Raw genomic sequence first — 26,224 nt, 5'->3', positions numbered from 1 at the left:
CCCCCCCATAAGTTATGTATCTAGCTAACACTTTTATGATGGATCTCCTCTTGTTATATGTTGCCAAGTTACCCAATTTAGAAAAGGTTTTTTTTGGAACCCTTTATAGTCTGTTTAAATTTCATCATCTGTAGCAATTCAGTTACATTCTGCACATTTGACCACCTTTCTAGTTAACTCTTGATACTCATGTCATTTATGAATAAGTTACTCATTTAATCCCCAAATAGATCCTTAAAGGACCCAACTAGTTTTATTCATTTTCAAAAGAGTTCTCAAGGCAGTGAAGTTGTTGGAGGGTCTACATCTTAAAAAATAAAGTGCTTATTCAAAACGTACATAAAACCCTATATTTTCTGATTTAGACTCATTTTGATATTTAAAAAGTGTGACTTGCTATAGATACTTAATATTGTGGTGAGCACCCTGTGTTTGTGTTCTTAGAATGTCTCATCTATTTTAGAATTACATCCTTGAACTGAAACAACAAAGTTTGGCTCAAGTTCAACTTTCTCTGTCAAGTTAGATTAAAATATACATTTTTCCTGCATGTATCAGAATCCATGAAATTTCCAATTCCTTTATGCTGATCATTCTTGTAATTCTCAGAAGGATTTCCTTCTATATTAAATGGAACTTATTTTCACTGAATGCTCATGATATTCAGACATTTTAAAAGTTTTTTTAAAATGCCATCTAGATGCCTTTACCCCATTTGTGGAATAAGTCCAATAAACAAGATATACCGTATTTCAATATTTGATTCATCCCATCTATTACACTGGCAGAATTATGTCATGAAATTTGCTGATAATGCTTCTCAGATGGAAATAATTTTGAATGATTCAAATTTCAAACAAATGCTTGTGCTCCTTTAGTTGGCAGCTGAGTGATGGATAATCAAAAAGATTAGATAAGGAGCTTGTCAAAAGTGCTGTGACATATATATGTGAGCCTAAGTCTCCCTCTAGTGGCTGCTGGTAAGATTTTAGTATCCAGGAACCACTTCTAGAATGGTTCCATTCAAATATAATTGAAGTGATTTTATCTCATCTGCTTTTAAAACTCCAAAGTTGTGGCACTTTGAAGGCTGACAGATATTATGAACTTTATTTGGGCCAAAACAACCTTCTAATAATCCATCTATTATTTTTAAGGTGCACACAACTGCTACTTTTAATATCTGCTGTCCATCTCATCCATCCATTTTACTCAAGTGTTGCTCCCTAAACTATTTCCTTCCCAAATATGTAATATGAAAAGTTGCAAGAATGATTCAAACTTTTCCTAAACATTTTCATATATACTGATGCATATGAAATCCACACAAATCGGCCAAGATAATGAATGCATATGAATGCAACCTTTCAACTACAGTCCATCTAAGGCTCTTACTGCATGTGACTAGTTACAAAGGTATGCATAAAATTATGCATGTTCCTCTTCCGCATAATAGCAATTAGCAATAGCAATTAGACTTATATACCGCTTCATAGGGCTTTCAGCCCTCTCTAAGCGGTTTACAGAGTCAGCATATTGCCCCCAACAACAATCCGGGTCCTCATTTTACCCACCTCAGAAGGATGGAAGGCTGAGTCAACCCTGAGCCGGTGAGATTTGAACAGCTGAACTGTAGCCTGCAGTGCTGCATTTAACCACTGTGCCACCTCGGCTCTTAAAAAATTGGTTTATACTGTTTTCCTTCGATGGAGAGTATATGTGGAAAGACTGTGTTATGGAGCCTTGCACTTTTGAGCGGAGTCTTCCACTTTTCTTGTCACAATATAGAAGAGAGCTCTCTCTTTCTCTCAAATCAGATTTAGGAATTTTTAATATTATCTAAACTGTTGACCATGTGCTTTAATGATAGGTTGTTTTTATTATGGTACTTTCATAAATAGATCATGTGTGGAGCAAACTGTATTGCCTTCTAAATAAAGAGCTTCCCCCAGTATACCACATCCAGAACTAAATTAACATAGCTATGGAAATACCCACAAAAGCAGTTTCAACCAACCCTGGACTTGCCTTTCCTTTTGCAGGCCTTAACTTGCAGACAATAATTATGTGATGACTGAAACTTTATGGGGGAAGGAGGACAGAGGAATCAGATGGAGTGTGAGGCCAATGTTCTCATCAGCGATACACCACCCAAAAACCAACATTAAAAAGATTGCCCTGAACCAGAAACAGTTTGACTCAGTTCCTAAATACAGATGACACAATGAGGTGAGGCAGATTATGAACCACTTCCAAATTGGCAAAAAGTGTCCTGACAGAAATCCTCTTACTTCAGAATTGGCAACTGGTGCTAATGGTTGATACGGGTTGCTGTCAGCGTCCTAGGTATCAACCAAGTATCTTATTGAAATATATGATGTTCTGAGTAGCAGAGTTTTTTGCAGTTCTGCTGGTGTTATTGCAGGAAGCTGCAATTTGATGTATCTTATAAAATTCTTGACATGGTGCCAAGTCCCCCGATGACAATGGGTTACATGCTTCATGCATAGCCGTGTAGTTTTGATGGCCAGGTCACGATATTTCCTTATTTTTTCTAGTTCTTTTTCATTGACTCTGGCATCTCCAGGAACAGCGATATCAATAAACTATATACTTCGGCCCTCTACAACTGTGATATCTGGCATGTTGTGCTCCAAATGATGATCCATTTGTATTCGAAAGTCCCACAAGATCTTCACCTTCTCATTTTCCATAACTTTTTCCACTTTATATTCCCATGACTTTCTGGATACAGGTAAATCATATTTTTTACATAATGACCAGTGGATTAATTTAGCAACTCGGTCGTGTCTAGCTTTGTAATCAGTTTGTGCCATTTTGCTGCATTCACATAATAAATGTAAAACAGTTTTGACTTTGTTATTGCAAAGTTGGCAGTTTGGGTTGTCAGTGGATTTTTGTATCTTAGCTTTCATGGCATTCGTTTGTAGTGCTTGCTCTTGAGCAGCCAATATTAAACCTTCCATTTCTTTCTTGATAGTTCCCATCTTAAGCCATGTCCGTGTCAAGTTGTCATCATATTTTCCTTCAATGTTTTTTAAGTGCTATCTATTTAATCTGTCATCCAGCTGTTTTTCCTTATATTCTGCCTTTGTTTCTGTTGTTTTTATGCTGTTCTCCATTTTCACAGTGTGCAGCAATTTTTCTGTACTTTGGTTCACATAATCATTCAAACTTCATTTTTCTTCTTCTACAGTTTGATGGATTTGCAATAGCCCCCTGTCCCCTATTTTTCTTGGAAGGTACAACCTGTCGATGTTACTTTGTGGATGTAAAGCGTATTCAAAAGTTTGCGTGTTTTAGTTTTTAAATGTTATTTGGAGGCCTGAACTAGACATTACAGGGGAATCATTTTTGCTATTCACACCCTATAGCTGGATTTTAATTTTGATTCTGATTCTGATTATTACTATTATTATTATTATACAATTGTATCACAGCGGCCAGTTGTTTCGCCGGATTTGGCATTGGTTACTAGTCGGGCCTCACCCAGGGGCCTAGGACATCGTAATGTATTTTAATAAGACGTTTAATAATTAATAATTATTAAATAATAATAATATGGTGGAAATACAATCAAGGCCATAAATACCTGGGCAATACCAGTTATAAGATACACAGCTGGTATAGTTAACTGGACACAAGCTGATTTGGACATTTTGGACCAAAAAACCAGGAAACTAATGACAATGCACTACAGTTTACATCCACGTGGTGATACTGATAGATTATACCTGCCCCGAAAATCAGGTGGCAGAGGATTATTACAAGTGAAGCAAACAGTTGAAGAAGAAAAACATGCACTGGCTGATTATTTAAAAGAAAGTCAAGAACATCTGTTAATCGAAGTAAAGAACAAAAATCTACTGAAGGCCCAACAGACGAAACAAGAATACAGAAAAGATGTGATAAAATCAAGAATGGAGAGTTGGCAGAACAAAGCACTGCATGGCCAATTTCTGGAAAAAATAAAAGATAAAGTGGACAGTGAACAAACTTGGTTATGGTTAACAACAGGTACATTAAAGAAAGAAACAGAGTCACTAATCCTGGCTGCGCAAGAACAAGCTATCCGCACAAATGCCATTAAGGCCAAAATCGAAAAATCCTCTGATGACGCCAAATGCAGACTTTGCAAAGAAGCTGATGAAACTGTTGATCACATACTCAGCTGCTGTAAGAAAATCGCGCAGACTGATTATAAGTTGCGGCACAATTCAGTAGCACAAATGATCCATTGGAATTTGTGCAAAAATTATAATATTAAAACAGCAACAAACTGGTGGGAACATCAGCCTGAAAAAGTCACCGAAAATCAGATGGTCAAGATCTTGTGGGATTTCCGTACAAACCGACAAAATACTGGTGCATAATACACCAGACATCACATTAGTTGAGAAAAATAAGGTCACAATCATAGACATCGCAATACCAGGTGATAGCAGGGTCGCTGAGAAGGAACATGAAAAAAAATCGCAAAATACCAGGACTTAAAAATTGAAATTCAATGACTATGGCACAAACCAGCAGTGGTAATTCCAGTGGTAATTGGCACACTAGGTGCTATTCCAAAAGCACTGGAATTACATTTAAAACAGTTAAAAATTAACAAAATCACCATCAATCAAATGCAAAAAGCCGCACTGCTTGGATCTGCACGTATATTACGAAAATACGTTACGACGTCCTAGGCCCCTGGGTGGGGCCCGACTAGTAACCAATGCCAAATCCGGTGAAACAACTGGCCACTGTGATACAATTGTAGTATAACAACAACAATAATAATTTATTACATTTGGTTGCTGCCAATCTTGCCACAAGGTAATTTTTTGTGAATTGTATGTCAAAATGTCTATCAGAGAAAGGAATAAACTCTGTTGTTATAACTTCCTTTTTTGTCCTATTGCTTCAGGCACAGATTGAATTGTATCTGATCCTGGAACTCAATTTGAGGGTGGGAGATTGATAGACGAATCAGTCTTGATCCCATTCAAACTTCTGAACAAAGTTAAAAAGTCAAATTTGATTAATTTAGACCTTCAGATCAATTTAGAAATCTATCCAATCCAAGTGGGACTTTTTAATTAACTCAGAAAATAGAATTGATTTGATTTGGACAGTGAGATTAATTCAGAAAAAAAAATGTGCTTGAGTAAAAAACCTGTCATATTTCCAAATTGGATCTGAATTTTCTGCATTGATCGAGAATATTTCTTTCATTGCTTCAAACTGCTTTGGTGATATGATTCAGAAATCCAAAGCAAATTGCTGGCTGGTACAAATCACTCTTGAACTGACTCTCCAAATCAAATATTTACATTGTCTTATCTTTATTTCAGTGGAAGCTAAAGATTGGGAGAGCTCTTCCCAAATTCCATATCTTAATTAAATCTCCACTTCCTGCTTAGACAGACACTTGCAGCCATCATTAGTCAAACTTACTTGGCCCACCCAATGAAGAAAGACAGACTCCAAGAAGCCTACACTCTATTCACCGAGCAGGTGTGAAATGGTGAAAGCCCTTTGCCATTTTCCCAATATAGAAAGACACACACTCCATACTTGACTAGTTAAATCTTTTGGATAACCCTCCCTTTTGCAGTGAGAGACCATCCTTACAAGACAAGATACCAGAGGTGGTATTCAGCAGGTTCTGACCAGTTCTGGAGAACCGGTAGTGGAAATTTTGAGTAGTTCAGAGAACTGGTAAATACCACCTTTGACTGGCCCCGCCCCCATCTATTCTCTGTCTCGAGTCCCATTTGATCGGGAGAAAATGGGGATTTTGCACTAACCTTCCCCTGGAGTGGGGAAGGAATGGAGATTTTACAGTATCCTTCCTCTGCCACGCCCATAGAACCAGTAGTAAAAAAAAATTGAATCCCACCACTGCAAGATACTTTTTTGTGTATAATTTAAAGGTACATCAGTTGCCTTGAGCACACAGATTTATGCAGGCCGTTGTCCGTGGGGTCCTGACACAACTTCGCAACTAACAACAACAACAGTTTACTTAGCTGTGATTTGCTCAATAAGCCAAATTTGGCTAGGATCACATAAACAATATGTGCTAAACCACAACTAAGGCAACCACACTGTGGATTAACCTTGGCATGCCATATGAGCCAAGCCTATAACTGCATCCAAAGTGACAAAGCTTCTGAATTCTCATCATCCCTTCTGAAGACATTTCCTGGATGGTCACAAATGCTGCTTCATGAAATTTTTCCTCCTGAAAATAGAAAAAAATAAGTTTTAATGCTGCTATTTTGATACTGATGAGCTGTCAACTCCAAACAACTTTGTAACCAAAGAATGCACACTGGTGATCTGTGTCTCTGGCCAGTTTTCGGACAGAATTTTGACAAAATATCAAGAGAAATGCTAAGCTCAGTAGGAGCAGAAAAATGCTAGAGGGAATCCCTGGGAAAGGGAGAAAACCACACAGAGCAGAAGCCTTTTCTTACTCATATTTACAACTGTACAGAATGCCTTGAAAACCTCACTACTTCCCAATACCTCATTTTATCTTGTTCCCATATCTCATATTTTAAGTAGTTTTATTCCTGTTCTTCCCCATTGTGAAAAATGTGCATGTGTTCCTGTTTAAGCCACTAGAGAACTAGGGAGAATTAATATAATTCACTCTATTGCGTATCCCTTGTCCCATATTTTGGTGAGGCACATTCATGACACAAATCTGCTTGTTGCCTCTGCCTACTGGAACAATATCCCTCCCCACAATTTGCACAGCTTCCACCCTACCTGCCTTTAAACAGACCTTAAAAATTCAATTCTTCCATTAGAGCTTTAATTAGTATGCAGTCATACACTTCTAAGCTGGGGTATAGGGCAAGTTTTTCTCTGGACTGGCTCTCCTTCTGGGTGGCTGCTGTACTTTTTCATATAATGTTGTCACTAGTTTTTCTTTGTGAAACCATTCAAAATAATTCTAGACTTGGATAGCCCAGAAATTTTATGACTGACAGACTAAATAACAGATATCCAACTTTACTCACTCGTTGCTAGATTCCTGAGGGGCGTATCTGTATGTAAGGAAGGAAGGTGGGACATATTGACTATTCATCAGCTAATCAGCACTGTCAAAATATTAATACATACAAAACCATGAGAACAAATCAAAATGCCTTGATCCAGAAGGACAAAAGCTAGGACAGCATGTCGGTATGCTTAAAAAATTATCCAGAGGGAACCTGTTCAGTGAGTGCGTAGCATGCTAAAAAAAAATAAGTCTATATAAAGGATTGTTTGGTGCACGGGGCAGCACTAAAGTGTTGTAATCCAGGACAGGAGATGGCACAAAGCAGGACAGCTCAAAGCAGGGGGACCACAATTTGGACTGCTCTTCTGACATCAGGACAAGGATGCTGCCTCCACTAAAATAGAAGAGAGGTGGACCCCTTGTGTGCCAAAGACCTTCTGCTGCTCATGGGGAGTAAAGGAGCCATCCCCTGCCACTTCAAACCCACCCTTTTGGGTGGCAGTCAAAGCAGGGGAAAGGAGGAAGGAGAGGCCCTCTTATGTTCAAGAGGCAATTGGACTTTCTCATTTTTCTTTGAAGAAAAGAAGCTTCTCATCCAAGAAGTTTCTTCTGCTCTGACAGGATGGTGGGGAATGATTTGACAGGGTTTATATATACTCCTTGCAGGCAGCTGGTCATTTGCATTCTTTTTAGAGGGTGGTCGAAGAGGGGTGTTACCCTGAAGAGCAAGGGTTGAACATTGCTGTCCTTGGAAATTTTAGTCAAATTATGCCTGGAATAAACGGGATTGAAAGAATGAGGTAAGTTTTGACTTGTCTGCATTCCGTGAGGGAAACTTGGGGATTTAATTCTGCTTCATACACTTTGGCTTAAACGTAGTTTTTTTTTTAGATGCGTCCCCTCTAAAAGAAAAGAAAAAGGACTCAAAGGGACCACGGCAAAGCCGCGGCAGTCCCGCTCCGAGGTCGTCGGAAGGAGCCCGGGCGTGTCAGCCATGACGTCACGAGAGACCCTTGGCGCCCCTTAAGAGTCAACGGAGGACCCCGGGAGAGGTTCGCGGGGAGGGCTGCAAATCCGCCTCTGCGGCGTCGCCGGAGGTAGGAAGAACGAGTCTCCCCGAAACGAACCCCCGGGCTTCCTTCGAGGGACGCGCATTCGTGCAACTCCCCTAAACGTCGCCTGGGAGGGCGGTGGAGTCGAGGCGGGGAGGCGGAGATGGGCGCCCAATCGGAAAGAGTCCCCCGAGGGAGCCGAGAGGCGGTGCTGCTGCGCACCGGCTTCCTTTCTTCGCTGCCCGTCAAAAGGGAAAAAAACAACTTGCAGGGGGTATCCGCGTCTCCGACCGTCCGGCCCCTTTTCCTCCCGTGGTCCAGTTTTTTTGTTCCCCCCCCCCCTTCTCTCTTGCCGGCGACCTGCGCTCCACTTTTGAGGAGGACGGAATGGCAATGGACCCTTGACCTTTAGTAAGGAGGTACGTCTAGGAGGTGATGTCGCCCCTAAAGAAAAAAAAGGGAAGTATAGGGGAGCCTAAATTTCACAAGCCAGCCCTGTTCATCTTTTGCCGCAACACCGGCGTAGAAGAGTTTGGTGGGTTTACTTTAAAGTAAAATAAGGTGCTTCTTATTCCACAAGCTACCAGCCGCAAAAGGGATATGACATTAAGCTCCTTTTTAGGGTGCGGAAGAGTCTGCAAGGATGAAATTGAAACTGAAACCCTCTGAGCTCAACCTTTGGGCTATGCCAGTTGCTTTGGAGCAATTTTTGAGCGGGGACATACCGTGGGGCATAAATTGCTGGAGTTTGTGTGCTGGCTTGCAACTCCTGTTCTAATTTCACAGGAGAACTTTGGTGTGTGTATTTGAGAGAGAGAAAATGTTTCTCCCAAATTATGGAAGTTGTTTTAAGACCTGAAGAGGTAATGCCAAAATCGATAGGCAAAAGGAGAGAGAAATAGTGTGGTTAGAAGAAGCCTAATCAAATAGATAATCCAGCCCAAATTGATCATTGACTGTACATTTGTTTCCTTCAAACTGAGAGATTATTTGATTAGGTTTTCCATATCTGTTTTGGGAGGTATTAATATTGACATATGTCCAAGTGTCAATATATAGAGCTCTGTACAAAATTAAAATAGTTTTCCTACCTCCCATTTCTTTTTATCCTCTAAAAGAAAAGTTGAGAAATTGTGCTTTCCAATAAAGCTGGGAAATACATACAGCTGAACTTTGGAGAAGTTGATACTTAAACTCTAGTAGCATTTTATGTAAGCATAAATGTGAAAATTGAATTTCTGGGATGTTATCAGAACAAATGCCTTAATACTGAGAAATTACTAGTGGATTTCTTCCACTGCTGCCTTTCCCTGAGACACACAAGATGTTTTGTTGCTGTGAAGTAAAAGTCATGATGTACTGTGGAAAAACATTCTTTGTTTGATAATCTATATAAACCCAGCATAGCTCACCAGCTGGAGACAAATGGGAGTTCATTTGTTTTTGAAGAGGTGAAATGTTCTCAGGGAGTGTTACTGCATACATTTTGCATTGTTTCCTTATCTGAGAGAAGCAAGCAAGGAAGGAAGAAAATTACAGTGTAGAGCATATCATAGGCAGTAAAACATCCCTACTGCTCTTTCAACTGGACAGTCTTTGTGGTGTTGACTGCCTGACTTTGGTGCGACTTGCAAGCATGTGATGTGACCTGTGTTTTGCACTGGGACTGGGTGGGATGGGGCAGGGTTGGGAGATCAACTTGCTTGATGAGAATTTGGTAGGGAGCAATGCTGGGAAGGGAACACCTAAGGAAGCCTTTAGAACACATAGTAGAGTCAGGTGTAGAAAACAACTAAAACGATATGAAATTTATGAATACATTTAGGAACAGAATAATTTTTTACATGTGTTCAGCATTACATTGAAAAGTGCTGTTTATCCTTTTCTCTCTGAAGTCCTGTCCACTGTTTGTGGTTCTGAAATTCTCTTAAAAGGGAGGGGAGAAACATGTGCTTCTGCCTTTCTTTACTGTGTTTTGAGGGCTGGTTCAAGGGTACCTCTGCTTCTCTTTGACTACTTCAGTCATTACTGAAGGTTTCATAAAAACTATATTTGTTTTGCTCAACTCAGAAACCACCTTCTTGAATAGGGTCTTTATTTCTATGATCCAGGGGGTTATAGATGTGGCTATAGCACCAAAATGGATTTTTATTCTTTCAGCCAAATACTCAGGATCAAGTTCCAAGCTAATGTAAATAAATATTTTATGTAAGTGAGATCACAGCTTGGCTAAATATCTTTTTTCCCTACAGTAATCCTTTCACCAAGGTGGAATTGGTTCTGGTCCATGTATACCAGTATTAGAATGATTGTTGTACCCATTCCTATTCCTCTAGATATCTTTTGCTTCAGGTGCCAGACAACGGTAAAACAGGCATGTGTTTCATGGGCCAAACCAACTTTCCCTTTGCAAAGGGAAAGCCCCCTCCCCCCTACACACACTTAAGGATTCACTAAGATATTTGTGGAATCACAGATATCCTTCAAATAGGCTGTGATTGTACCCTTAAGCCATTCTATCCACAATGATTTTATTTCATTTTCATTTCCCTTTATTTGTATGCCGCCCTTTTCCCTGGGGGGAAAAGGGCGGCTCACAGTTCAAAAAAGGGGGGGGGGAAGGACAAACAATTTCCAACATAAAAGCAATACAACACATTAAAAAACACAACAATCACACAATTCGAGTGGGGTTAGAATCTTAACCCCAGGCCAGCCGGGACAGCCAGATCTTTAAAGCGGCGCGGAAGGACTGGAGGGTGGTGAGGGTCCGAATCTCCACGGGGAGTTCGTTCCAGAGGGTCGGAGCAGCCACCGAGAAGGCTCTCCTCCGAGTAGTTGCCAGTCTACACTGGCTGGATGATGGAATTCGGAGGAGGCCTAATCTATGCGATCGTATCGGTCTGGTGGAGGTAATTGGCAGTAGGCGGTCTCTCAAGTACCCAGGTCCAGTACCATGAAGGGCAGCCAGTGCAGCTCGCGGAGGATAGGTGTTACATGGGTGAAACGGGGTACACCCACGATCGCTCGCGCGGCCGCATTCTGGACCAGCTGAAGTTGCCAAATGCTCTTCAAGGGCAGCCCCATGTAGAGCACATTGCAGTATTCCAGCCTAGAGGTCACAAGGGCACGAGTGACTGTTGTGAGGGCCTCCCTGTTCAGGTAGGGGCGCAACTGGCGCACCAGGTGAACCTGGGCAAATGCCCCCCTGGTCACAGCTGACAAATGATGTTCGAAGGTCAGCTGTGGGTCCAGGAGGACTTCCAAGTTGCGAACCCTGTCTGAGGGGCGTATAGTTTGACCCCCCAGCCTGAGAGATGGAACACTTGGCCAATCCGCGGGAGGGAAACACAACAGCCACTCGGTCTTTTCTGGATTGAGCACAAGTTTGTTGACCCCCATCCAGTCTTTAACAGCCTCAAGACCCTGGCTCATCACATCCATCGCTTCGTTGAGTTGGCACGGGGCAGACAGATACAATGCGCTTCAAGGTGCTACTTACCACCCATAAAGCCTTCCATGGTAGTGGATCTGAGTACTTGAGAGACCGCCTCCTGCCAATTACCTCCTCATGACCTATTAGATCACACAGATTAGGCCTCCTCCGAGTTCCATCCGCCAGTCAGTGTCGACTGGCAACTACGCGGAGGAGAGCCTTTTCAGTAGTAGCTCCGACCCTTTGGAATGATCTCCCCGTGGAGATTCGTACCCTCACCACCATCCAGACCTTTCACACAGCCCTCAAGATCTGGCTATCCCGTCAGGCCTGGGGATAAAGATCGTAATCCGTCCCCACCCGAATGATGAATGAATGTTGTGTTCTATTTTAATTTATGTATTGTTTATGTCTTATTGTTTTGTATTCCCCTCCCTATAAATTGTAAGCCGCCCTGAGTCCCCTCAGGGAAAAGGGCGGCCTATAAATAATAAACCTTAAACCTTAAACCTTAAACAATTGTGTATCGTCCGCATACTGATGGTATTTTATCCTGTGCCGTCGAATGATCTCACCCAGCGGTTTCATGTAGATGTTGAAAAGAAGGGGGGACAGGACCGAACCCTGCAGCACCCCATACGTTAGGGGCCTAGGGGTCGATCTCTGACCCCCGACTAACACCGACTGCGACCTGTCCGAGAGGTAAGAGGAGAACCACTGTAAAACAGCGCCTCCCACCCCCACCTCCCGCAGTCGTCGCAGAAGGATACCATGGTCGATGGTATCGAAAGCTGCCGAGAGGTCAAGGAGCACCAGGATGGAGGCGTGGCCTCCATCCCTGGCTCTCCAGAGATCATCGGTCAATGCGACCAAAGCGGTTTCTGTGCTGCAGCCAGGTCTGAAGCCTGACTGGAATGGATCGAGATAACTGGCTTCCTCCAAGGACCGCTGGAGCCGAAAGGCCACCACCTTCTCAACAACCTTCCCCACAAAGGGGAGGTTGGAGACCGGATGATAGTTATTTAAAACGGCTGGATCCAAGGATGGTTTCTTCAGGAGGGGTCTCACCACCGCCGCCTTTAAAGCGGGGGGAAAGACCCCCTCCTGTAGAGAGGCGGTAACAACCGCCTGGATCCAGCCTCGTGTCACCTCACTGCTGTTTACAACCAGCCAGGAGGGGCACGGGTCCAGCACACATGTGGAGGCACCTACAGCTCTCATCTCCTTGTCCACATCCTCAGGGGTAACAGCCTGAAACTCAATCCAGCGATGGCTTACCAGATCATCCCTTAGTGCCTCGGCTGGTTCTGCAGAATTGGAGTCCAGGTCTGCCCGGAACCGAGCAACTTTGTCTGCGAGGAATTGGACGTAATCCTGCCCTGCCCTGCAGCGGATCGCCCCTATCCCTCCTATTTAGGAGGGAACGGGTTATCCTAAACCGGGCGGCTGGGCGCGACTCAGCAGACGCAACCAGAGAGGCAATATATGTTCTCTTAGCCGTCCTAATTGCTCGAACGTACTCTCTGGTGCAGGCTGTTAAAAGTGCTCGGTTCGATTCGGAGTTACTGGACCTCCATAAGTGCTCTAGGCGTCTCCTTTGGCGCTTCCTCTCCCGGAGTTCCTCAGTAAACCAAGGAGCCCTCTGGGATCCACTGCCTCGGAGCGGCCGTAGAGGCGCAATCCGGTTAAGAGACTTCGTCGCTGCCAAGTTCCAGGCAGCAACCAGAGTCTCCGCCAGACTGCGGGCGAGGGTATCAGGAATAACCCCAAGCTCCGTCTGGAACCCCAAAGGGTCCATAAGTCGCCTGGGGCGGAACCACCTGGTCGGCTCCTCCTCCCTACAGTGGGGGTTTGGTCTCCGAAAGTCAAGCCTCAATAGGTAGTGGTCTGACCATGACAGGGGCAAGATCTCGCTACCCCTCAGACCAAGATCACAATTCCACTGCTCCGAGAGGAATACGAGGTCAAGCGTGTGACCTGCTGAGTGGGTTGCTCCTCGGATTACTTGGGTCAAGCCCATGGTTGTCATGGAAGCCATGAACTCCTGTGCTCCATCAGAGTGTTCACCGAGCGAAGGCAAATTGAAATCCCCCAGAACCATAAGTCTGGGGAATTCAACTGCCAGCTCGGCTATCGACTCGAGGAGCGAGGGGAGGGCTGCTGCAACGCAGTTAGGAGGCAGGTACGTTAGCAGCAGACCCACTTGACCCTTGAGGTCCAACTTCACCAGCAGGGACTCACACCCGACAAGCTCCGGAGCAGGGATCCTACGAGGTGCTAGAGACTCTCAGTTAACAATAGCCACACCCCCACCCCTTTTCTGAGCTCTCGGCTGATGGAGCACCTGAAAACCCTCTGGGCACATCTCTACGAGGGGGACTCCTCCCTCCGGGCCCAGCCAGGTCTCAGTAATACATGCCAGGTCTGCCCTCTCGTCTAAAATTAAGTCCCGAATGAGAGGAGCTTTATGAACTACAGACCTGGCATTTAGCGCCAGCAGCCTGAGGCCAGGGTCCTGATTACTCACACCACCTGGCCTTGGAGTGGGACTCATAGGGCCGGAAGGAGGGATCTCTGTGACATAGCGAGCCCTCCTTCCCCGGTAATGGCCTGCCCTAAAGTCCCCGCCATATCTGCCCCTCCCTGTTAATACCGTAATGCTCCGGCCCACTCCCGTGTCCGTAGTCCCACCAACCACCCCTATGGCCCCCGCGTTCCCCGACAGGCCCTTCGAATCAGTCATCCTCTCACACAAACACAGCCACTCATCCATGCATTCCCCACATAGGTCAGTTAAAACACAAAAAATACAACAATAATGAAGTTAAAAAAGTGGGTACAATCATCAGTCAAACATACCAGTCACACCGCATTCCTAAAAGTTTTTTGCGCACTGTGCAAGAGAGGAAAAAAAAACTTAATGTTCTTGATCTTCTCCTCTGTGGAGTCCAGCAAAAAGGGCAAGGCCCAAGAGTTTAAAATGGCTGGAGGGTTAATGTTAGTTGGGGGGAGGTGCTAAGCAGGCCCCCTGCCCATGTCCTATTCGTCCCCTGCCTTCTTCTTTCTGCAAGATTAAGGCGCAGGATGGTATACGGGATAGTGTCTGGGGGTCTCAGCGAGGCCAGAGGTGGATTCAAGTATCCCAGCTCACTCCAGAATGTTGGTCCTGAGGGTAAAGGCGGGGGGTAAAGCCGGTCGGAAGGCGAGGACAGTCAGGCGTCTAAAATGGGGGCTCCTAAAGCAACCACGGATAGCAGCGGCAACAGCAACAGGAGCCGAGAGGCAGGCCATGATAGTCAAGAATTCAAAAGAGTTCTGATGGAAGGGGGGGTGCGTTTGGGTCGGCAGCAATAACAGCAACAAGCCTAACCCTTCGGCCCACGGCGTCCCAGCATCAAACTCACCAACCCCCCTGGGGGCAACACACCCAGTGTCTCAGCAGCATAAACAAAAATAGGACCGTGGCAATCCGGATCCAAAGCTGAGCGCTGCGTCCACGATGGAGGGTGGAGGAAGGGGGGGACGCCCAGTTCAAAGGCCCAACGGTGCCACGCAGAACAAAGGCAGGGCTGCGGCGATCCAATGCAGCGCTGGAACTGCCATCCGCTAGAAACCACCGTCCGCAGGAGGAGGGAGGGGAGGCTACACGTCCCAGCGGCTCCGCGGCGTCTCGCAAAGGAAAGGCAAGCCGCGGTAATCCGTCAGCTGGAGACCGCCGCCCATGCCGTCTGTAGGGGGGGGAGGCCACCCGCAGGCTTCTCAGCACCGTCGCCCAAAGCCGTCCGAACAGCGTTTCTCCAGGTGCTCATTTTTCCAGCACCCTCTCAATATCCTCTTACCCAGGCTTCGCCCTTCAGCAGTCTGGCTACAGCAGAGGCTCGTTTTTTTTTTTGAAGTTTCCTTTCTCTTCAACCCCGAGCGAAAAGCTCAGGCAGCCATCTTCCTCTCCTTTGGCGCTCCTTTGGCGCTTCCTTTATATGTCTTTTAAAATACCTTCAGGCCAAGGTGCTATTTTATTTATTTATATCCTCCTTTTTATTACTTTTTCAAATAACTCAAGGTAGCAAACATATTTAGTAACCTTTCCTCCTCTTATTTTCCCTACAACAACCACCCTGTGAAGTGAGTTGGGATGAGAGTATAGCTATAAATGATAATTGCTTCTTCCCTTCACTTATTTTTGTTGAAACAAATTAGCCATCGTTATAAAGAGTGATAGAAGAGAATGGACTATGTTATTGAATCAATAGAACACTGACTAAATGTATCCATTTGGCTTTTATTGATTTTATTCTTACCTCAGCCAGCTAGCACCCCATATTCTCTTGGGCATCCTCTGTCTTCCCTGAGCTTTGCTGCATTGTCTCCCTTCAGGACCTTCCCTCCACTCCTATTGTTAAACCATTGGAATTCATCCATTGATTGTGCCATTTTGACTATACAGCCACCTTAGGAAAATCAGTTCACTGGTACACAATGTGTACAACAAAAGACATGTACCTACAAAGTGCTCACAGTGATCCTACTGGAAGACCTCATTCCATTGTTTCTCCTGGCCATTATTTGGCCACCTTTCCATTGTTTCACCTGGCCATTCTCTGTGTATTCATAATAGAACTCTTATTCGCTTTGTAGAAGAGTGCATGCAAAAAGAAAAAGAAAAGAAAAAGAAAACAGATAGGATTTCTGAAGAATGGAAAATTCTAGTAAGTACAGCTTAATGTGTGGCGGGAGAACAAAATGTATGCCTTTGATTTCCTTTTTCTATAAAAGGTTGACTTTACTGTATGTTGTGAAAGTACAGCTTTTATGGAACATTTTGGTATTGTTTGAAAAATGCAGGGGTCTCATGTTTAGAAAATGTATTTTTTTTACTTTTTCAAGGTCTTTACTGCAGATAGAAACAAAAATAAACTTCAACCTGAGATGGTTCAAGAGGCAGATCATTTCCTAAAGAGGATTAATGCTTATTTATCATATGGATTTGAGCTCTGACCTTACTGAATAGGAATAAATTTACATTCAGGTCCTTCTTATAGCGTTTGAATAGGATGGTGCAAAATTATAAAGAGATTTGCAAAAATATTCTATGACAGCTAAATATAACTGAAGCTCATACTTCAGTACACTTCTACTCCATTCCCACTGCAAATATATTTCACTCCAAATCACATCATTTGGCTTAGGGGAACTTTGAGAAGACTCATTCCAGTATACCCAGACTCTCAGAGAGTGGAAACTGTCCATTGTATAACCTTCTGCTGGTATAATGCTTCAAACAGAAGCCTGGATGGATAATCTATGTAGTAAGAACACTGTTCTCATAATTTCTGTTTGGTCTGTGATGTATTGCTTCAAAAGATAAAGGTAAAGTTTTCCCCTGTCCAATCATTTCCAATTCTATGGGGCAGCGCTCATCTCCATTTCTTCACCAATGAAGCCAATGTTGTTCAAAGACATTTTGGTGGTCATGTGACCAGCATCACTATATGCCAGGGCACATGGAATGCTGTTACCTTCCCACCAAAGTGGTACCTATTTATGTACTTGCATTTGCATGCTTTCAATTTGTGGAGAAATGGCCAGGATCCATTTGGACAAAGGAAAACAGAATTAATAGCAGTAAGCTTAGAATAGGTAGCCCTGTCAATTGTCTCATGGCTTAGAAAAAAGATCATGCCAGGAGGGCAAAATAATTCTTGCCTGGGCAGTGTGAATGTGAGCTCAATGAGCTAATGCCCACTTCCTACAGGTGCTTAAAGCAGGAATGCTTTTGGATGGAAAAGGACAAAGTGGGGAGAATTAGAAGTCTATCTATTCCATGGAGCAATAATCTAGCAAAGTGGCTTCAAGAGAATATCTTCAGCACTTTCCAGGTATCTTAGGCTATGACAAATGGTTGTCCAGTCTCTTCTTAAAAACCTCCAGTGTTGGAGCACCCACAAAATTTCATTTCCTCCCAGGTGTCATATTAAAGACTTCTAGCTGTATCCCTTGGAACTTGATGAAGGAATTCTAAGATAACACATTCATGATGTCTTTGTTCAGTTGCCATTGCAGGATTAGCAAGAAGGAATCCATATTCTTCTGCTGATATTCAGCCTCAACTATGTCTACTCAGCTGTTTAAAAAGGCCAAGGGACTCACTTTTTTAGATTTTTATCATCCCTATTTTCATACACAACTCGAGGTGGTGAATATACAAATACTCCTTCCTCCCCGTTTTTCCTACATCAAAAATAACAATCCTGTGAGGGGGTGTGGGGTTGGGCTAACAGAGAGTGACTGGCTCAAAGTCACCCAGCTAGCTTTCATGCCTAAAGTGGGACTAGAAACCACCATTTTCTGGTTTCTAGGCCTACACCTTAATCACTAACCAAACTGGATTTTGTGTTTCCATTTCTGTCATGTGTTTTCAACTGTGCTAAGCTGTAGCAGTATGGCTTACACTTTTATTTTAGCAAGTTATATAAATCTAATCTCTGTGATTTGTAAGCCAACACTTATACTTAGTAGTGGTTTTGTGGTGGTGAGTCCAACCAGTCGTGTCTTATCCAATACATCTTGGTATAGAGTGTGTCAAGTTTTTCAATTTTTCATTTCAAAATATTAGAGGTGCTAAAAAATTGTGACATGCCTTGGGGAGTGTAAAGTTATTTTGATTACTTTAATATAATTTAGATGTGCTTGTTAAGTAATTACATAAATATAAATTTTTAACATTTTGTTTGTTTCATTTGTTAACCCAATCATATCTGTTCTAATTATGTAATGGGACAAGAGCTCCCCTCCCCTTGGGACTGTTGTCAAGATGTAAACCCTATTTTTCTTGTGGGTAGGTCACATTAGACAAGCCAGTGAACTTAATAGAAACCCCATCTAAGCTTGTAATGAAGGTTTAAGTCCTAGATAAACCTTGATTTGTCTAAAGTTGCCTGATGGTCAGAAAAGCCCATTAGGGCATCTTAATCATTGTATAACAATTGTATAGTTGCGTCGAAGAGGAAATTCGAGCCATTTTACTATCATGCAGTGTCTAATATGGCATAAAATATGGCTTGTATAGAAACAATTAATTGTAGTTTATTCAATAATCCATGTCTAAGTGTCACTTGTGCTTCTTGTCATTCTCAGTATTTAATTTCCTTACTGCTGGCTCTAAATCAAGGCCAACTGAAATGTATGGGATTTAAATTAAATGCATAAAATTGGCTCACAGTTTAACAATACAATTTAAGTTATAGGGCAGTCAGTTGTTGTTCTTCATTAAGTATTTCTGGATTTCATTCACTTTCCTGGGTTTGAACTAACTGCTTTGTTAAATCAGAGCCTCTAACAACTGTTTAGCAATTGGGCTGTTGATCAAGGGTATTTGGCTCAATATACATATGTTCATGGTATTCCTGTGCCACCTTTTTGCTGCTTTTACTTTGTGAATGATTAACTTCATACACATGAAGCAAAAAGCAAGTGTACTCATCAGCTAGGATTTCCTTTAAACATTTATATTGGTTCTAGGACTTGGGAAAAGATGCTTTCAATCTTAATCCTTTTTCCTGATGTGACAGATTGTTGGTGGACTGCCTCTCCACCATGCCCACTGGGCCTGCCGAAGCTTATTATGATATTATTCATTTATTCCTTCAGAGACTTATCCTGTATGTCATTTAAAGCCAAGAGATAAAAGCTTTATCTCATTACTTTCAAAGGTAGAACAATCGTGAGTGCATGGGAAAGCTACTATTCTTCCTCATTTTCCTTTGGGAGTTTGGTACCAGCATCATTCTTGTACACTTTTTCAGTAGGAATAGCTGAGAATTTCAGGCACTTTAAAAATTTGAACAAAAGGTACTTATGACAGATCCTAGAATTTTCAGTCATCACAGCACATTTGCAGTCACATAATTGCAATCCGGGTACTCAGGAACCAGCCCAGATTCTAACCAGGGGTGAAATCCAACAGGTTCTGACAGGTTCCGGAGAACCGGTAGCAGAAATTTTGAATAGTTTGGAGAACCAGCAAATGCCACCTCTGGCTGGCCCCAGAGTGGAGTGGGAATGGAGATTTTGCAATATCATTCCCCTGCCACGGTCACCAAGCCATGCCCACCTTGCCACAGCACACCCACCAAGCCACACCCACAGAACTGGTAGTAAAAAAATGAATTTCACCACTGATTCTAGCCTAACTGTTGCAGTGTCCTACAGTCATGTGATCTCGATTTCTGACCTTTTCTGAAGATTTCCCACAGTGGGAGATTGGCAGGAAGTCTCAAGTTGCAGACACATGAGGGTCTTGCTTAAGGACTTGCATAGTCCTCATTTAATGAAAGCAACCAGACTGTCAGAATTGCTAATAATAAATGACAGTCATGTGAGATTGCCTTTTACAACCATATCATTTTTTGATGGAAATTCTGACCCAAATTAGCAGAATTAAGCAAGAACTACCTGCACCTTTTTATGTATACAAAATGTTAAAGAAAATTGATTTTAAAAATTAAAGAAAGCAGATAATTATTCTTGAACAGAAATAGACCTATTTTCCCCACAGTTCTCATTTTATACAGTTATAATTATAATATAATCTAAGAAAAAACAAAATGTTAGATTTTTGTGACCTTTAATGGACTAACAAAACAAAATAAGAATCTAAATATAGTAATGGAAAAGAATAAGCCCCTCCAATGTTTGAAATATTTCTAGAGGAAATACTCGTTTTCTACTGTCTAACAGGGTGTATCTTCCTGAGAATGAGTGTTACCTTAAAAACAATCCTGTTCTTGTTTCGGGTACCCAGATAAACTTCTAGAAGTTGATCTTTACAATGGATAAACAATTCATACAAGACAGCCTTCCCTAATTTCTCCAAATCCTGATGAATGAACTCCAGCTTTCTGAATCCTCCAGCTTGGCCACTGCTAGGAGTTCTGAGAGTTGAGAGCTGGTCTGGAGTGCTAATATAGGAGATGTTACATGAAGATTCTTGCTGTCAGGATTTTGGTGATAAATAAAACTGAAACACACACTGTGAGTAGCATATCACCTATTCTTACTTCGCAATTTATTAAACAAGTCTTTTAAGTCCTGCTATTGGTAAGAGAGATTGTGATTTTAAAAAAAATGTCAGAGATGTAGAAGCTGTCTGACTCCAAAATAACCCTGAGTGACTTACTAATAATAAAGAAATAATAAAGAAAACAAAAAAGGCAAAATCCTCTGACTAAATAAGTCCACTCTAACAAAAACATCACCCACAGGGCTAGAAGCTTTATATACAACCCTCTGCTGTAGTCGGCATGTCTCCTTCTAACTAACCTTGCAGAGATGGTATAATGATCACATTTGGAAGTTGATTTATCTTGTACATCTTGGAAGAAAGATAGAGGATAAATATAATAACAAATTGTATGCCTAAACAACTGTCAGCGAGGCTTTTTTGATGTTGTATTGCTGCTGAACAAATTAACCCTGTTGAATGCATAGATCCCAAGGGGGAGGGTTAGACAGAAAAATAAGTGCATGTTATATGCAAGAGGATAGTTGTGTCTTTCTAGATATGAAAGACCACCTATTTCTAGCTTTAATAAATTATAGAAATAGAAATTCAGGTGCAAACCTGAGTAGTTATAATTTAGATTGACTCTTTGAACAGGGAAAGAAACTTCTCCCTGAATGGAAGAATACAGTATAAAGGTAGAATTTCTTGAGGAAATTGACAAAGGATTGTCCCAAATATGTTGGCAAAGTGGATTTAGTGTTGCAGTCAAGGAACAGTTTCCTTACAGTGAAGGAAATCAGTTATCCTGAAAGAATGTCAACGCTAGGTCATAGTTAATCTTTAGTGGGGAAATGCAACTATTGGGATAATTAAGTGGACCTTTCACAAGCCTTTGTAGTAATATGCCTCTATTAAGAATCCATTAAGGGTGTTGAATAAACAGATGAAAGGGGCAAAGTCTTGTCAGGGATTAAAAGGGCTTTTAAACTGTAAGTACTGTAACTAAGTTCAGAATCATGCAGGCAGTGAAGCTCTATGGAAGCAAAAGTTGGACCTTGAAGAAGCAGGATAGAAAGTTTATTAACACTTTTGAATTCTGATGAAGAAGAAGATTCCTGAGAATAACATGAATAACCAAGAGAATGAACAAATGGATCATCTACCCAGAGTTCTCATTTGAAGCAAAAATTACCCAGTTCAAATTATCATATTTTGGAGACCTAGCTCCCTAGAGAAGATTATAATATAGACAAAGGTGCACAGAAAGAGAAAAACAGGATAACCAGCAGAAAAATAGATTTGTTCAATTACAGCAGTGATGAGTGAACAGTTGGAAGACCTAAAGGACCATGTTAGGAACAAATAATCTTTGTAAAATGCCTAATTATGTGATCTCTAAGACTTAACACTGACTTGATCAACAACGTTAAACCAAATTACAAAGTAAAGAAGAAGTTGCTTATAGTTTGGCATAATAGAAGTCTCCAGCCTGGAAATCAAACAGTGCTAACAGAGTTCTGGACATGGAGATTTTTGGTTTAAGACATTTTACCTGGAGGTGCCTAAATATGGTCCTGCAACCTCATCTTGATGGAAATACAGCATGAATTCTATTGAGTCTCTGAGAGTCCTACCCACTCAGATCTGGACTAATCCCTGCAATTTTTTAGATGAGTAACTGGGGATCTCTGCCATTCCAGAATTGTGAAAAGCAGCTGATGATTCAGTTTCTTAGTAGGAGACCATACTGTTTGAAAAACCCGGTGACTTGCAGTAAGTAATGCCTCTAATCTTCTGGCTTTCAAGAAAGTCTTGTTCTACAGCAGGGATGTCAAACTTGATTTCAGTAAGGGCTGCATCAGCGTTGTGTTTGACCTCGGAAGGCAGGGTGGGGGTGGCCAGCTATATGTCACTCAGGTCAGGGGTGCTTGTGGTGGCCCGAGAGCTCTACCAGCGAAAATGAGCTATTTCCAGGGATGAGCTATTTCCAGCTATTTCCACAGGGTGGTCCTGTGGGTCAAATGTAAGCACCCCTCAGATTGGATCTGGCCCCCAGGCCTTGAGTTTAATGCCCCTGTTCTACAGAGAATAGATTATACTAGGCTTTTTCTGGGAACAGTCAGATGACATGGAGCATATATTATTACTGAGTCCTTGTCAGAGTGGGTGGCCAACAAATAATTGTATACGTACATACATAAATACATACACACATTGTCTGTTTTCCTGAAAATAAGACCTATCCAGAAAGTAAGACCTATCATGTTTTTTACACTGGCCCATGTGGCCACTAGTTCTTCTGCTTTCTCCTGACCTCAATGTAGCAGGAGACTGAGCGATGTGCTGATGCCACGGCCGTGAGATGAGGCAGGTGTGGGTGGATTGGCTGCAGGGGCCAAGTCAGTGCAGGGTGCGTGGGGCAGCTGCAACACCTGCCTCACCTTGTGAAAAGACACCCTCCAAAAATAAGCCCTAGTGCTTATTTTGGGTCACAAAAGAAAATAAGACCCAGTCTTTCGGGGTGCATGCATGAATTCATACATATCTATATACATACATCTCCAGCTCTCAAAAAGTGCTGCTGGTGGTGTTTGTTTGTTTGGGTTTTTTTAGTAAAATATGTGAGTTTCTTTTGGTTTTAGGTAATTTTAGACATGTTGCAAGAGGTAACTTTCTTTACTAGAAGAATACTATGGGATCAGGATTTATGGTTTTGATGACCAGATAAAAGGCATTATCGAAAAAAAGTCATGAGGTAACATTAGGGAGAGAGGTCAATTTATAATTATAACTGCTGTATAGAAGATTGAAAGCTACTTTTTTTTCTTTTCTTCTCTTTTTTTCTGCTATTCTTTTCCTTAATGCATTTTAGCCTCTTTAATTTTTTCTTTTTTGCCCTTTTTTAGTTTATTTTAGTTTATTCTTCTATTTAAAATTCTGTAGAAGTAATACTATAGGAACTGATTAGCTTTTCTCTGTTCTTTTTTCTAGAATGTACACTGTGTTTGTGTGTCCATGATTTGTGCACTGATATCATACTCTGTAGAATTACAGGAATGTGTGTAATTCCTGTGCAATATTGAGGGAAGAGTAAATTTTTGGCAAGAAGGTGTCGGAGGCAAAGTTTCATAGCTGGCTGGCTATATGTTTTATGTAATGAAATAAATTCACCTTGAATATTAAATTTGACTTCTCAGAAATCTTGAATGTCAGTTTCTCTAGCCTATGAGATTTAATTATTGAACTTTATTATGTTTATGTTCATTGAAGACAATACTGAATTTCTCTGTAAAAATAGGACAAGCTGAATACGTTGACATATAGTAGAAATACACCAAGGAGAGGAGGAGTGGGATAGAAGAAAGAGGGGAAGAGAGGGCGGGAGAGAGGATGGGAGGGAGGGTGAGAAGGAAGGGAGGGAGTGGACTGGGAGAGAGGAGTGGTAGAGGGGGAGGAGAAGTAGGGTAGAGGGGAATGATGGACAATACTGAATATTACAGGTAGCACAATTGCATATAGTCTTACAAATAAATGTCTATCTTTTAAGGGAGGAGTTGTTCTGTGACAATTTATAGCAGCATTTGAACATTACAGGTTTCGTTGGTTTTGACATCGAGGCATGAAAAATTAACTGGTAGTCATTTCCCTGTAGACTAAAAAGTAGATTCTTCTTCCTCTTTGCCCCATAGTTTAATTTCTTCTTAATCACAAAGCTATATTCAGCAAGATGGGTTGACCATATAAAGCATTTCTGGATATATAGTTTATTACCTATATGGAGTTGAACATTTATTTATCTCAACTATACTTTTCAAGATGTCAGCCTCAATAACATGACCAGGTTATCATTTGAATCGTAAAGCATTCTACCTCCAATTTTTTATACTTAATACTGCTTTGGTATAAAACCTCTAAAATTTCCCCAGATAATGTGGCCATGGAAGGATGATGGGGACTGCTGTCACAAAACAACATTCTAAACTACAATTTTCATTGTACAAAATCTCTGTTAAAATACAGTTTAGTTTCTGATGAAGTAAATGGAAACTTTGTGAGTTTCTTTAGAAAAGATAGATATTAAAAAAAAAATCTTTCCCCCATAGATGGAGTTACTCTTACAGGTAGTCCTCAACTTACCACAATTGAGCCCAGCATTTCTTTACACGGCAATGTGACACAGCAAATTTGACACCCGTGCCTTAAACCATCTCATAGTAAAATAAGTATGCTATACCTCCTATCTAACTATACCTAACTATACCTAAATATACCTCCTATCACAAATGGGAAACGTTTGTTAATTTTGCCCCAATTTACGACCTTTCTTGCTACAGTTGTTAAAATGAATCGCTGCAGTTGATAAGTTAGTAATCCAATTGTTAAGTGAATCTGGCTTCCCCATTGACTTTCCTTGCCAGAAGGTCACAAAAGATGATCATATAACCTTGGGACACAGCAACAGTCATAAATACAAACCAGTTGCCAAGCATCTGAATTTTGATCACATGATCATGGGAATGCTGCAAGTTCATAACTGTGAAGGACAGTCATAAGTAACATTTTTCAGTGCCATTGTAACTTTGAACAGTCATTAAATGAACTGTTGCATGTTGAAGACTACCTGTAATAAGATGCTTTATTTTTGACAAATCCATGTTGGTGTTTGGTGATAACTTTGCTTGCCTCTAGGTACTCACACATTAGTTGCTTGATTAGCTTTTTCAGGAACTTCCCAGGTATTGATGTCAGGATGATTGGTCTGTAGTTTCCTGGATCCATTCCCCCTCCCCCCCTTTTTTTGAAGATAGGAACTACATCAGCTCTTTCCTGTCCTCTGGTAGTTCTCCAGTATGCCAGTATCTTTGAAGGATATGGGTCAGTAGACATAGCAGATTCTGCTATGTCAAACATACAGGGGCTTGGTATGATGCATGTCACAATCTGGCAGGTGTGCCTACATAGACAATTCCTCAAAGGTGTCTTGTTCCTGACTTTTAATGGAAGTACAATTACAATTATTTATTTGTCAGTGCACAACATATGTACAGATTGGTTGAGCTCCCTCAGGGCACCTCCCCCATCCCCAACACAATACAACTCACAGTGAAAACAGAAAATCCCTAACCCAATAAATCATATTAACAAACACCCAGTCCTATTGCACCAGTGTGAAGATGTTACACGTTGTACCGGCCCTGCAAGTCCATCGTACTACGCAGTTATGATGTCATTTCACATTCAGGAGTCTGACAGCCCACGGGTAAAAACTGTTCTTCAGCCTGTTTGTGCAACTGGCTATGCTTCTATATCTCCTTCCTGATGGTAGGAGGGTAAAGAAGTGCTGACCAAGGTATGAGTCATCCCCGAGGATTTTCCTCATTGTTCTAAGGCAGTGAGCCCTAGCGATCTCATCTAGTGATATCAGGGGACAGCTAATAATGTTTTGTGCTGTGCTCACCACCCTCTGTAATGTTTTTTCTATCCGCGGGTGTCAAACTGGTATGCCACACTATGATCCAGTAAGTGAGGACGCTTTCTATTGTTGACCAGTAAAAGGAGATCATCAGTTGTTGTTCCACACTGTTTTTACGCAAGATGGGTAAGCCTAGGATTTGACCTTGCCTTTAGTCATTGTACATAGTTTCTGTGTGGATTTCTCATTACTGCAGACTGGTCACTATGCTCTTCTTGAGGATATAGCAAGAAAGCAA

General features: G+C 41.9%; 1 protein-coding gene across 1 annotated transcript in view; it reads left to right on the top strand.

Annotated features, from left to right (window-relative positions):
- Window positions 1-8,335: 8,335 nt before the first annotated feature.
- The window catches only part of SLC43A3 (solute carrier family 43 member 3), a 52,780-nt gene continuing 34,891 nt past the window's right edge, over window positions 8,336-26,224 (top strand). The window contains exon 1 of the mRNA XM_032228209.1: window positions 8,336-8,495. The gene's annotated coding sequence lies outside the window, so the exon portion shown is untranslated. The remainder of the gene's footprint in view (window positions 8,496-26,224) is intronic.

Source organism: Thamnophis elegans, chromosome 1 (genome assembly GCF_009769535.1).
Source record: "Thamnophis elegans isolate rThaEle1 chromosome 1, rThaEle1.pri, whole genome shotgun sequence".
NCBI lineage: Eukaryota > Metazoa > Chordata > Lepidosauria > Squamata > Colubridae > Thamnophis > Thamnophis elegans.
The sequence above is the reverse complement of the archived record's forward strand: the minus strand, read 5'-3'. Positions and strand labels throughout refer to the sequence as shown.